We start from the raw sequence: 12,685 nt of genomic DNA, 5'->3' as shown, positions 1-12,685 counted from the left end.
CATGGATTAGCGACTTTGACGAAGTGGGTGCGAGAGGGGGGCCGAAGGCCCTTGTGTGTGTGTGTGTGCGTGCGTGTGTGCGCGCAAACCATTCTCTGTACCACATGGGTTTGCGACTTTCCACGCAAAACTTTGTGATGTACAATTTTGCGGTGTACAAGTTTGCGATGTACAAAGTTTACGTGTCCAATTGCACGGTGTACATTTTTATCGTGTCCAAATTGTAATTTGTCCAGAACTTATTTTTCCTGTGTACAAAATTACTGTGTCCAAAATTCCTGTGTCGAAATGAACCGTGTCCATTTGAAACGTGTACTTTATTTTGTGTCCATTTGCACTGTATTCAATTATACTGTGTCCAAGTAAAGGCCACTCGTCCCAGCACAACCAGGGGTGGTTTTCAATTAATAGGGATGGAGTAACAAAATCGGAGTTGTTATAAATTGTGAGTAATAAAACCAAGGAACCGTTATCATTCAATATATGTGGTTATTTATAATTTTAGAACGTTTTGTTGCTATAGACTAACTTTGGGGATAATTTTCGGGATTTAATAATGGAGGAAAAATTCAGAAATAAAACAACTAAGTAAATCTAAAGGAATCCACCACATTCGTTTAATTAAAAAAAAATTTTTTTTGTTTGTGCTAACTTAATTTTAAGTTGGCACAGCCTATTTTTTCTCCGAATCGGCTAGAGCAACAAAATCGGAAATGGAGCAACTAATTAGCAACAAAAGAATACTAAATTTCTATATAAGTTTGATTCGATTGCTAAAGTAACTGCTAACTTTATAGACGTGATGGACGGACGGGAAGATCGCTCTCGGAATTTTTAGTGAGTAAAAAGTGAATTGTGGTTGAGGAGAGGTAAAAGTAAGTCAAGGAGGAGGTGGAAGATGAAAGCACATTGGAGGGAAGTGAATGGAGAAAGGAGAGACGGGAGACGTGAAGAAAGATCAGAGTAGATAACCGAAAGGAAGACAATGAGAAGAAGAATGATACGGTAGATTATGGAGGTGGTGCGGTGCGCATGTGTGGAGAAAGTTGTAAGATGGGTCGACAGGAAACGTAGCTGGAGAAGTGGGGAGAAGGAGTCATGAGGTAGCATGCGTCATTGTGGCTATGGATATCGATACATCGATATATGCTCTGGGGAACTGTAATTGGCGGAGAGCACGATACATAGAGACGGGTCGAAGTATCGAGATATCCAGATTGAGGAGTTGAGAAGGTACACATGGCAAGAAGGTTAGAAGAATGGTAGTAAGGAGGAAAATGTGCGCAAGACGAGGGATAATGAGAAGAGAAAAGGGAAGGATAAAGAAGAAACAGGAAGAGACAAGATGACAAACGGAGAGGTGAAAAAGATAAAGAAAAAACTGAGAAGAATCAGAGAATGTTTGATGGAGATGGCGAGGCTGTGGAAAAGATGGTACGAAGGAGACAGAAAAAAGGCTGGAGAAGAAAGAGCGAAAAAAGAGAGCGATCCGGTGAAGGAGAAAAAAGTTGAGGAGGAATGGAGAGTAAGGCACAAGGAGAGGGTGGCAGGAGAAGGTAAAAGAAGGGAGAGCGTGGAGGAGCAGAGAGACAGGAGGACAGAAGAAATAAAATCTGGCGGCGAGGAAGAGTTGTAGGAGAAAGCAGGTAGTGAGAGAGTAGAGAAAGGAGGGTAAAAAGGTGGAGGAGAAAAGTTTAAAGGAAAGTCAAGAAATAAGAAGCGAGGTAAAGAGATGGTAGAGAGAGTAGAGAAAAAGGACAAGGAGAAGGAGACCAGGGGAAAAGGGCTGGAGAAACGGAGAAAAAAAAGGGCTGAGGCAGAGCCTGAACGAACGGAAAAGTAGATGGACGGCAGGAACGGAGAGACTAAAGGAGACAGAGAAGGACAAAGAGAAAGGGCGGAGTAAGAGAACCGGGAAGAGAGTAGAGAAGGTTAAAGAGGAGGCGAAGGTGATGATGGAGAAGTGGTGGAGCGTGATGAAAAGAGCAAATGGGAGGAGGAAGGCTAGGATGAAAGAGGAGAAAAAGAGAAAGACAAAGAAAGAATGGAGGGGGAACAAAGAGGATAAGAAGGAGGAAGGTGCAAAAGAGGAAAAATAAGCAAAGGAAGGAGCCGACAAAGCAACGAGGTGGAAAGTGGAGAAGAAAAATGCGGGAAAGGGAAGAGGGAGAAGGACGGCAGGAGTTGGAGAAGATAAGGAGAAGAACGGAGGAGCGTGAGAGAATACTGAGAGAGACACACACACACACACACACACACACACACACACACACACACACACACAGACAGAGACAGAGACAGAGACAGAGACAGAGACAGAGACAGAGACAGAGACAGAGACAGAGACAGAGACAGAGACAGAGACAGAGACAGAGACAGAGACAGAGACAGAGACAGAGACAGAGACAGAGACAGAGACAGAGACAGAGACAGAGACAGAGACAGAGACAGAGACAGAGACAGAGACAGAGACAGAGACAGAGACAGAGACAGAGACAGAGACAGAGACAGAGACAGAGACAGAGACAGAGACAGAGACAGAGAAGAGACAGAGACAGAGACAGAGACAGAGACAGAGACAGAGACAGAGACAGAGACAGAGACAGAGACAGAGACAGAGACAGAGACAGAGACAGAGACAGAGACAGAGACAGAGACAGAGACAGAGACAGAGACAGAGACAGAGACAGAGACAGAGACAGAGACAGAGAGCGAGAGAGAGAGAGAGAGAGAGAGAGAGAGAGAGAGAGAGAGAGAGAGGAGAGAGAGAGAGAGAGAGAGAGAGAGAGAGAGAGAGAGAGAGAGAGAGAGAGAGAGAGAGAGAGAGAGAGAGAGAGAGAGAGAGAGAGAGAGAGAGAGAGAGAGAGAGAGAGAGAGAGAGAGAGAGAGAGAGGGCATTATATAGAGGGGTGGATGGTGTAACGCGGATGAAAAAAAGGGTGCATAGAGTGGTGTAGAATATGGTATAGAAAGTATTGAGAAGGGAAGTGAGGGTGAAGGAGATAGAGGAAAGGAGGGGGAAAACAGGAAGATAGATTTTAATAACAGATAAAAAAGGAGGAAAATAGGGAGCAGATATTAAGAAAAGGGAAGGAGCTAGGGAGATTTTGGAGAATAAGAATAGATAAAAATCTTTCAATGGAAGAAAGGAGGAGGAGGTAGAGAATCATGGAAATGGCCAGAAAGGAAAGAGTAAAGGGAAAAAGTGAAAGCGACAAATAAGGAATTTTGGGTAAAGGGTAGGAAATGGAGTTGAAACGGGAAAAGGAATAGCTGGAGAAAGAGGAAAGGGGAGTGATGGGAAAGACAAGGTGGTAAGGGAGGGAAGGGAAAAATAATTTAAGAAGGTTGACAAGGGGGGTAGGGAAGGAAAAGATGGGCGAAGGGAGAGAGGTGAACGGAGAGAGAAGGTTGGTAGAAGGACGTGGAGGGAAGGGCAGGAAAGTCTGTTAGGCTGCACAATGGCCAAGGCGCGAAGAGGATTGAGAGACTTTGTATGCACATATGTATGTATTATGTTTTGTTTTGAAAAGGAGTGAGAAGGATGTAAGGGGTTTGGCAGATCTTATAAAAACACCTCGTCACCCCCGAAGGGAGTAGGGAATAAATTATCTATCATTTAATTAAGAATTACATTTCAATAATGAAATAAATTTATTTCAATTGAGAATTAAATTTTAATTCTAAATTAAATTTATTGTAATTCAGAATTAAGTTTCAATACTTAATTATATTTATTTTAATTAAACATTTTAATTTTCAATTAAATTTTGTTGTAATTAAAATTTAAATTTCAATTCACAATTAAATAAAATTTAATTAACAATTTAATTATTCAATTATTAATCAATAGTTAAATTATTTTGCAATTCTGCATTAGGCACATTTTAGAAAACGCAATCATGTTAATAAAAATCTGTTCACTATTGGCTTTCGTTGTTTAATAAATTAAACCAATTCGTTCGAGTGCAGAAAAATCAAACTAAGAAAAACTGAAGAAGTAATGTTATCTACAAAATCTCATGCAAGAATTGTAATGCTTCATATGTGGGACAGACCAAGATTAGTAAAAAAACTGGAATAAAATAGTATGCAAATAACTGTAAATTGAAATTGTCGAGACATTCTATCGTGACAGAACATATCTTAAAAAACAATCATTTGTTTGATTGGAATAACGTCATGATTTCGTACTTAGAACCACAATATCAAAAATCTTATTTCTGAAATAATTCATATAAAAGAACAAACTAACGGTATCAAGACACGCTAATACGGCATAAAGACACGGAGTATTTTGATAATTCCTATTATTGTTTGTTTGACATTCTAGTCAAAAAGTAAAAGCAGAAGCATTGCCAGTTCGCCGCTGTTGAACAGTTCACACGTTTTAACGGTTTAATTTTACAATATTCTGTTTTATACAACATCGCCTATAATCATCACAAGTGTTTTCTGGTTTTTATTCTTTATACATTTCGCTTTTGTGTCATAATCTCCATATAAAGTATAAATCGTATTTGTTTGATTATTTTAATTTTGCCCAAATTTTATAACTACTGTACTAATTTTGACTAAAGCTGTTTCAGACCTTTATCCTACAAACATCGCCGCTCGTTGCTCCTGCTGTGCTATTAATTTTCTTTTTGTTTCGTATTTTCTATTAGTTTAATTGTGTGTTACTGGTCTCATTTCAGATTTTTCATAAATTACTCTGTTTATTCACCCAACATGAAGTTCGCGTAGCTGCGGATGAGATAGTCGATAATTAAGCTACGGCGTCATATATGCACTGTCTTTCTTACACTCGTCTGTCTATTACTTTCTTGTTCTCCGTTTGCGATTTTCACTTTATATACGTTTTTTTTCTTCTTTTTTCTCTTTTTTCTTTCTTTCTTCTGCTTTATATTTTAAATTAAGCGAGCGTTATCTCATTTCTTGCTTTCCCTTGCGCCGTTTCGTACGCTCGTTTGTTTTTGTTTTCGGATAATTTAAAACTTTGTTTATAATCTTGCGGTCTTAGTCAGCTATTTTATTTTACGTTTATAAATCTCTAGCGCACATACTTGTACATATTGTTATTTTGCGCATATTTTCTGCGTACATATTTCACCTGTTTAAATCATATACATACCATTTTCTTTTGTTAATCTCTAACGCGGATATGTTTACCTGTACACATTTTCTGCAATGCAATAAGTCAGCCTAAATGTTCTAAATACAAGCGTTTTCTCTCGCGCTCGAGCAAGTGCACCCACTGCGGGCATTCAAACTCCCTGTCGCCTCTGTCTCTGGGATTACATCTGGAGGTCTCGCTTCCTAGTTTTCAAACGGGCCAACTGTTAGGCGAAGTTTCCATCATAACTCTCCGCTCTCAGCGTCCCCGCGAGCTTCTTCGCATCCACGTCATCTCCAAAGATGAGATCAAGTGTAGCCTCTTCGACATCTATCTTCGCTTTCCTGTCTGCTCAGCTTGCCGACTTTAATTCGCGCCTTGGGGGAGTATCCCGTTTGGACACGGCTCGATTGGACACGGCACAATTGGACACCGTACGATTAGACACCGCACGATTGGACACACACACACACACACACACACACACACACACACACACACACACACACACACACACACACACACACACGCACGCACGCACGCACGCACGCACGCACGCACACACATCGGGGAGTGGTGCAAAAGGAGTCTTCGGCCCCCCTCCCGCACCTACCCCGTCCAAGTCGCTAATCCATGTACACATTGCAAACAAAGTAAGTTCATATATGTTTGCAGTTTTCCAATACAATGTATGGTAACGGTATTAACACTTACTCATTTTACAAGTTCACCCATAAAAAATGTAAACAAAGACATTTCTTCGCTGTGGTCACACACAAACACACACACATTTAAATTTTTGCCTACAAATTATGGATTCCCTACTTACCGACATTAAAAAAAAAATTTTTCGAGTCGCCAAAAATCCTTCTTGCATGTTTTTTTCTTCGCTAAAAGAAACCTATTTCCAAAATTTGAACTAAATCGGATTTATTGTTCGTTTTCGGAACTACAGTCCAATACCTTCATATACTAATGTTTATTGTTAATTCATAGTTAACACCCAGATATTAGATAATTTGTATACTTATATGTAACTCTATCGACTGATGAGGACTTAGTAAAGTCGAAACGTTTCGAAGATTCAATTTAATGTTTATTTTTATAATGCGTATTAGTCTCAATTCTGTTATATTTATCTTCTTTTTTAATTATTAAAATTTTCTATATTCTATTAAATTATAATTTAATAAAAGAACAATACCAGCTCGTAGTATTGACCTGTTCTCGATATTTATTGCTTTACATTACCGAGCTCGTTATTCTATTTATTTCAAAATATTTTTTAAACAATATTTAAAATCCATTCTATCCCGTTCTAGATCTATCTTTTACCTTTCCAAAACTCTTCGGTCCTTTTAAATTTGTTAAAAATTGACAAAAATGCAATAGATTTTTGAAAAAAACTTATTTTCGATTTTTTCAAACTTAATTTTGTTTAAATTAATTTTTAACGTATTTAATATAATGTAATATTGTAAATTGTACCAGGTGGTGTTCCTCTTCATCGTCTTCGACATAAAAAAACGAAGAGATTCATGTAGCACAACATTGATTTCAGTCCATCTGTTCAATGCAGAATACTTGGAAAGAAATGGGATACATTTATAACCCAGTTTAAGATGAAAAAAGATAAGGGATATCATTTAAAGTTAAAGATACTTCTGAGCATCAATATCTAGCTAATAACTGTGTTTCAACACTGATAAAATTGTTAGCGTGCAGTTTAGATAAGAATATTAACCATAGAACGGTAAACTTATTTTTCTATGGTCTTGTGGTTTTTACACGCAGGAACATTGCAGTTCGCGCAAACGCAGCTGTAGTACTTCTTTTTCTATGACGAGCGGCCGTCTGTCTATCGCGATGCTGAATCTAAACTTTAAGTCGATGGAAAAAATAGTGCGGCGGTATAATATGGCGAAAAAAAATGTGTACACAAACATCAGACTGTGGATATACACTTCCACTTTACATCTGTACCGCTCAGACGCTAATGACGTTTTAATGCCAGCTAATGTCTCTCTCCATTCCCAAGATTCTAAATTAAATTGTCGTCGGTGTTCCAAGTCGATTCCTTCATCTGTTAAATTAGAAGATAAATTCAAATTCGCGCTAGGATACCAAATTACCCCGATGTAACGTTCCAAGATTAAATAGAAAAATGATTTGGCACCAAAATCCGTTGTAGACCGAAATAGAAAATCTTAACTTTATCTTTATTTATAAAAAAATTATTTTTACTATATGTAATTTTCGCATACATTATTCATATATTGGATTGGGTTAAGTTAGAAATAATCTTGGGGTAAAAGGACTAGTTCCTCTCCCGCCCATATTTAGTCTATACAAAACAAAATCGTTTTTTAAATTATTATTTACATAAATTCTTTTTTTACTTTATTATATAGGATTATGGAAAGTTAAAAATACATGAAGAAAACTCTTTCTACATCCTCACCTCATAATATTTATTACTTAATCCAATTTAATTTCTAAATAAGAAAAATTTACTTCATTTATAATATATTTTTTGTTAATAACTTTTTAATGCACAACAAAAACGGTTAAAATTTTTTAATTGTTACTCAGAGACATGACTTTTAGCGAATTCGGTCGCCTGCACTACAATGTGTTATACATTGTGAAAATTTTCGTAGTACAAAGGCAACCAAATTCGCTATTTGATTAACCCATTAATGCCCAAAAGAATACATTTTAAACATAATTTTCAGTAATTATATTTGCAACGTTAAAAGTCTAAAAAAAATTGAAAAATATCTTTTTTCTTACATAAAATTTTACGCTCTTCTAGAATCCATCAGAATTTGTATAAAATAAAGTACAAAAAAGTTATGACGGCTTTTAAGTAAAAAAATGTGAACAAATCACAAAAACTTTTTTCAATATTTTTTTACATCAAGATAATATAAAACTTCTACTCTTTTGCAACTATCGATGCACAAAATAGTTTAATTTAGCCTCCATTTTTAATAAAATGAAGGCTAAATTAAAGATTTATAGAATGTATTTTTTTCACAATAATTTGTAAATTTCAGATAACTAACAGCTTATTATCACTAAAAATAATCGGATTAATATTCGCAGTTCATTTTCAATTAAATACACAATTTTTAGTATGGTAAATTCAATATGGCGACCAAAAAGGTGTGAAAATCGTCGATTTTTCTACATTTTTCTCATTATTTCTATTTGAATTTTAATTTGAAAATAATTTCTTCTTGCTACTCACGAAATAAAAATGACAAAATTAATAAACAGACACTACAAGAAAAACTAATGTAATTATTTAATTAATCTTATTAAAAAATTTAGGCAAAAAATATAAAATTTTTGTCCATTAGTTGTTACGACGTTTGTTTAACAAGTAGAAAAATCGCAGAAAATGTTAGATAAAAGTTGAGGAGTTCATAGGGGACTATCTGGTTGAGACCTAAGAATCATATCTACGAATTATATGCATGTGTATTTTATCGTTTTTTATTCTATTCTCAGCGTTACCAAGAAACAACGGCGTGAACGTTATGTTCCCTTTGAGATGCTTGATTAATGTTAGTCCCTTGCTTCTTACGATTCGGGGTATTTGATTAGCGTAAGTGGCCTTGCACTCTCACAATCTAGGGGTATCACACAATTGACATAAGCTGAATAAGCATAGCATAACCGTTGAATCAATCGGCTCCCAGCATAAAATCGCCATATTTACATAAAAGAAGAAAACTTTCAGTTTACTTTATGTGGCCTATATGTCTTTTTTCATTTTATATTTATTTTTTCGTTTACCCTCTTGTGTCTGCCATTCGTAGGAATGTGGGTATAATAGTCTGTATTGGTTATTTGTAGTGGGTTTTTTTACATGCTACTATCTTCATGTTTTTCTCCCGTAGCGTTCTGGGGAGGGAATCACTAAATCGTTTTGTCCTAGGATTCCCTCTCCTTTCGTCGGTGTTGGATGAGCCAATGGGTGAGGTTTTTAATGAGTAAGCAATGTGAGTAGTATCTCTGCAATGTACTCACATAAAATTTTACACTATCTCAGAGTACGGGCTCCCGGATGTCTTTTAAAGATTTTCCTCATCCACGCAAATAAAAAAAAAGACTTGCAAACAATTAATAATAAAAATAAATGAGAATATATTGTAAATCATATAGAAAATAATTAACATTGGAGAAAAGTATTAAAAAGTTATAGAAGAATTAGCAACTCAAAAAAATTTTTTTTCGATAATACATACAATTAGAAATATGTATTTTCATATAATATTTTATCAATATATTGTTACGATCGCGCTGGACGTTCGGTGCATTTCGATGCTCAGCTGCGCGGTGGCCTCCTTAGCAACCGAGTTGTTTACGCGGGCGCGCTCGTCGGATTTGATTCGGAGCTGTCAAACCGTACGGACGTGCTCTGTTTCCTGTTCGTGTACGATTATTTGTATTACAAGCCACATTAAAGAGTTTTACCACAAAGAGTGTCTTTATTATTTCGTGTGGAAGTGCGCGAGTGATTGAGCGAGGCAGACTTGCCGGGCAAACGCAACAATATTTTATTATTTTTCAAATATTTTATCAATATATTTTATTATTTGATTATTCAATGATTGAATAACAGATTAGAAACCAAAAAAAATATCTAATTACATATAACAGCAATAAACTTCAATACCCAGTATTCTACTATTTTAAATTTACGGCTTTATAACTTTATAAATTTATGTTCATCAAGAGGCACGGTAGTGCCTCGTGCTAAGTATATGCATGCAAGGCACTGCCGTGCCTTTTTTTACGCGAGACGCCATTTGCGAGATTCCGTAGTTATCAAATTTTCAATAATGATTAAATCGATTGATTTTTAAATAGGCTTAATGAATAACTTGGATCCGATTTATATCAAAAAATTATTGAATTCTCTTATAGGTGAACCTAAATAATTAATAAAAATAAATGTTTTTATATAGCTTTTCACTAATAAAAGTCGAAATTTTTAGACAAAGATTTTTTTCGAAAATTTAAAAAATTAAATGTTTAATATTTACTTAATTTTTTAGGTTCATCTAGAAGGTATCGGCATAAAGTTTAACATGCTTTTTGGTTTTTTTGTTTTAGTTGCGGCCGCTATTATGTACACCAATAAACACCACCAAAAAGGTGTTGAAAACATCAATTATAAAACCAATTGATGAAGTCTTTTTTTATTATAAATAAAATTTTTTTGTGTAGTTAAAACGTTGAGTAAAACTCCCTAAGTTTCAAAAATATTTATTAATTACACAGCTCAACAAAATTTTGTTGATTTACCAGGATGAGTCGATTCCGATAAAATTTTTTCCGCAGAATCAAAGTATGCCTACAAAAATATTGAATTGGCTCTAATTTTTGAACAACTGAAGGTCAAAAGGGTAAAAAAAACTCGATTTTGCCAATTTTTGAGCGTCTAAAAAAAAACTCGAGGCCTTCCTGAGACGAAAAAAAAGCTCGAGTATTGTTCTTTCAAGGTGTGAAGCACGAAATTAGATGCAGTGAATTTTACACACGTGTTTTCGCGTGCATGTGTGCGTGTTTCTGCTCTCGGCATTACCCAGGATCAACGACATGGACGTAGCAGAAATCTGATCCCTTTGGGGTGCTGGATTAACGTGAGTACTCCCCTCGCCTCACACACACACACACACACACACACACGCACGCACGCACGCACGCACACACACACAGACACCAGAGAGGGTTTCGAGTCGGTAAATACCGTGGAATTGACGAACCATGGGGTCCTGATCTCTGCTGTGCCACGCACACATACTAGTGATGTAACGAATGTGCGATTTTAGATATTCGCGAATGCGAATGCGAATGCGAATATCTGTTACTGACATTCGCGAATGCGAATGCAAATATTGACTTGCACGAACCTGTCGGTTTGGTGCAGCCAGTTGGCCCGCGCGTAAGACTGTAGCACTACAGTAGCAGTGTCTTGCCAAAACGCAGTCATTATTTACGTCGTTTACAATGTAAATTCTTAAAAATGGTCAACTTTAATAAAAGAAAATTATTGAATTATTTAGTTCTTTTATATTATTTTATATTTTTTTTCCTTTAAAGAGACCAACTTTTACTAAAGTAATATTCGCAAAACATTCGCATTTTTCTGCGAATGCGAATGCGAATATTCGTTACATCACTACTCTGCATCACATGGGTTTGCGACTGTGTCCGTTTGTTACTATATCCGTTTATTACTGTATTCGTTACTGTGTCCGTTTCACTCAGCCGGCTGTGTCCGTTTATTACTGTGCGCATCTGGGATTCACTCAAATTCTTTTGTATGATTGATTTATACATTTAGATCTAACAGAAACTAAGGGCAAGAACCAATCGTGTTAGAATTTTATAAAAGTACCATCACTACACGAGCGCTCTCTGTTCTGCTTTGGAACGCACTCAATGTACATTTCCAATCTTGAAGAATTTCTTTCCGCTAGTGACCAAAGAAAAAATACGTTTTCTCGCAACGTGACTTTAATCAGGTAATTCTTTATGTTTTGTAAGTAAATATTTATTAAACATTACTATAAAGATTACGTAGAAAATATTGCTATATTTAATTAACTTATTATTTTTCCTACGTATAAAATATTATAGATAATTATCATAATTTTTCCTACATTTTACATGCTTTTTATCTCAAAAATACTTTTGTAGGTTATGTTCAGTTACAAAAGCGATGACAATACAGATTTACAACAAGTTTATAATAACCGACTTTATATAATTTTAATTTTTGACATTACATGTTAATTTAGTACATTATAGTATATTATATTATATTATCAAAAATTGTGAAATTGACATACATCGGTAATTATACAATTTAGATCCATTAATTATATACAATTTCATTAAAATTACGCTTATTCGATAAATTTTTGCACAAAATAAGTTTGGAAGAAAAAAGTGTCACTATCCTGCAAAGTGAGAAATTAATTGTTAAAAGTTAAAACTATTCAGATTATCAAACTTGTTAAGCCTGATCTACAATACATGGAGTAAACGTAGAGTAAGGAGTAAAAATAGAAGTAACAATTAATTTGCCATATAACTTTCTACAATTTTATGAAACTAACGGCATTGTTTGCAACTATTCCTGCGCTCTAATTGGCCGAGCATAACCGTAAAAGACGGAATAGTAAAAAATAAAATTAATTTATTCCGCTTACGGCACTGTTACTTTTTACTCCACGCTTACTCCATGTATTGTAGATCACGCTTTATATGCATAGAAATATGTTCCTTGTTTGGTGCACACAACTATATATTTTCATATTTAAATTGTGTTATATTTTTTAAGTAAATTTATAAATTCATTATTTGGGCTACTAATTCTACATTATATAAATTTCTTAGTTACGAAAGTCACATAGCACATGTGTAAATCAAGCAATATATAAAGGTAGCTACAAACTTATAAATATAATTTATAAAGACATACCGTATAAAAAATAATTTTGTTACAGGATTTCTACCAATGTATATTGCCAATATATAATTCTACCG

At 35.4% G+C, this 12,685-nt stretch overlaps 1 protein-coding gene across 2 annotated transcripts in view; it reads right to left on the bottom strand.

The window, feature by feature from the left end:
* Window positions 1–12,685, bottom strand: part of LOC105832697 (glycogen [starch] synthase) — a 97,933-nt gene that overhangs the window by 61,432 nt on the left and 23,816 nt on the right. The window lies entirely within an intron of this gene.

The sequence above is a fragment of the Monomorium pharaonis genome, chromosome 9, assembly GCF_013373865.1.
Source record: "Monomorium pharaonis isolate MP-MQ-018 chromosome 9, ASM1337386v2, whole genome shotgun sequence".
Lineage (NCBI taxonomy): Eukaryota > Metazoa > Arthropoda > Insecta > Hymenoptera > Formicidae > Monomorium > Monomorium pharaonis.
Note: the sequence above shows the minus strand (reverse complement) of the source record. Positions and strands in the feature narration are given on the sequence as shown.